Source organism: Bison bison, unplaced genomic scaffold (genome assembly GCF_000754665.1).
Source record: "Bison bison bison isolate TAMUID 2011002044 unplaced genomic scaffold, Bison_UMD1.0 scf7180017864468, whole genome shotgun sequence".
Classification (NCBI taxonomy): Eukaryota; Metazoa; Chordata; class Mammalia; order Artiodactyla; family Bovidae; genus Bison; species Bison bison.
In genome coordinates, this window is record NW_011495029.1 from 67162 (window position 1) to 69075 (window position 1914).

The 1914-nt window shown below is 49.8% G+C and overlaps 1 protein-coding gene across 2 annotated transcripts in view; it reads left to right on the forward strand.

Moving 5' to 3' along the window:
• The first annotated feature begins 886 nt into the window (after positions 1-886).
• LOC105003395 (apolipoprotein L3-like) overlaps positions 887-1914 on the forward strand; it is a 26828-nt gene continuing 25800 nt past the window's right edge. Inside the window, exon 1 of one of the 2 annotated variants that reach the window (XM_010860532.1) lies at positions 887-1153. The gene's annotated coding sequence lies outside the window, so the exon portion shown is untranslated. The remainder of the gene's footprint in view (positions 1154-1914) is intronic. The other variant, XM_010860533.1, reaches the window with a different exon arrangement.

Here is a 1914-nt window from a genome sequence, read left to right on the forward strand (position 1 = left end):
AGCCTCATCTCTGGCCCCGGATTGAATTCTTCTCCTCCGGGGGCCAAGAATCCCGGTGTATTCGCATGATTCAACAACAACCTTTCACCACTTGTTGAGGTCCTTTAATGGACTGGAACCTGGTGGTCTGGAGTCAACGATAAGAAAGTAAAGGAGAGAGAAAGAGGGGTGATATTCCTTGGTTTACTCAGAAAGCCAATAAAGTCCCTGACACGGGACTTGCTCTGTTCACAAAGGCCTCAGGCGCCCTCTCGAGGGGGTGAGGGTGCAGAGTGCCTTCTCGAGAGGCTCTTAGAAGCCCAGGCAGGAAAGTGAACCCAGAGAGCTTCTGCACTCCAGAAATTAGCCTGAAAAAGAGAGAGAGAGCAAGAAAGAAAGACACGGGGACCAAAGCTCTGATGGAGCAAAGGTGTTTTAATCAACATGGTGTGGCCATATATACTGTCTTACAAGGTAGTTATTCTCAGCAAAGCTAAAGATTAAAATTCCAGACTTACAAAACATAGGCGATCCATATAAAAGAGAGAGTTGTAAACAATCACTTTTACCATATGGTTCATAAGAAGGAAGAGGGTACTTATCACTGTATTGAAAAACTAATGAAGGAAATGCCTGGATTCTTCAGCCCAAGGAGAGGCTTGCCTCTCTTCTTAATTCCTGAATATTCAGGAATTGATAAGGAACAGAGATTCCTGACAGATCCAAAACAGCACACAGGAAGCCTCCTGTTAAATGCTTCCTAACAAAGGAGCCCAAAACAGGATGTGCTGAGCCAGGAAGGATCTGGCGTGTCAGGGCTAGGCTTGTTTCTCAAGGGACCAGCAGGAGGGTGGGATTAGGCCAGGGTGGGACGTGGTGGGCAGGATGTTTGTTTGATGTGAGGACTCAGATGTGAGGGTGTTCACTTCCCCCTATTCTTCTCTGGGTATATCTGGGCCCAGAGAGTGTGTGTGGTTATTGCAGAGACACACAGAAGGCGGCTGCATCTGCAGAGGAGAGAACAACTGGATCTTGTTCACACTCAGCCAGAGGAAGTTTCCTGGGTAAGCAGGTGGCATAGGATCCCCACCCATCTCCCCATCCTCAGGATGAATGTCTGAGAAAATGATGATTGACGCTAATTGACAGAAGAAGGAACTGGAAGCTCAGAGAGGTGAGGCCATGGCCCAAGGCAGTAGGTTAAGCAGGGGCAGAGCCTGGATGTGGAGGCAGGTGTGTCTGAGGGCTTCCTCCCGCCTTTGGGTCCCCTAAACAGAGCAGAGGGAGGGTGGCACCTGCTCAGGTGGGCTCAGCTCAAGATGTGGACTCCTGAGACATGAACGGCAACCTCAGAAGGAAGGTGTATGTTCCAGGTACTCAGCCCTTTAGGAATTTGGAGAAAGTAGAGGAGGTAGAGGAGGATGAGGGAGTCACACCCTCTCTTCCTGTGCCACCTTGAAGCTACCCTCAGGGTGCTGTGCTGATGCTGATGCAGGGAAAAGGGTTTCTTCTGAGATGCAAGGAATAACAGTTTATTCACACACCCTGTCTCTGAAGAAGGACACGAGACCAAGCAGGGAGATGCAGGGCTTTGCCTTTCTACACTTGCTGGGTCCTCTGCTCAGGATGTGGTTTTGAGTGATGGGAGGTCCTATGTGGGGAAGACAACCCAGATGGAGTGTTTCCAAGCCAATTTGGGTCCTCTCAGCCATGCGCCTTCAAGCCAACCTACTGACACTGGGTTGTGGTAAAGGAAACTGCAAAGTTTATTGAGGGACATCAAGCAAGGAGTCCTATCAGTTCATTTCAGTTCAGCAGCTCAGTCGTGTCTGACCCTTTGTGACCCCATGGACTGCAGCATACCAGTCTTCCCTGTCCATCACCAACTCCCGGAGCTTGCTCAAACTCATGTCCATGGAGTCGGTGATGCCATCC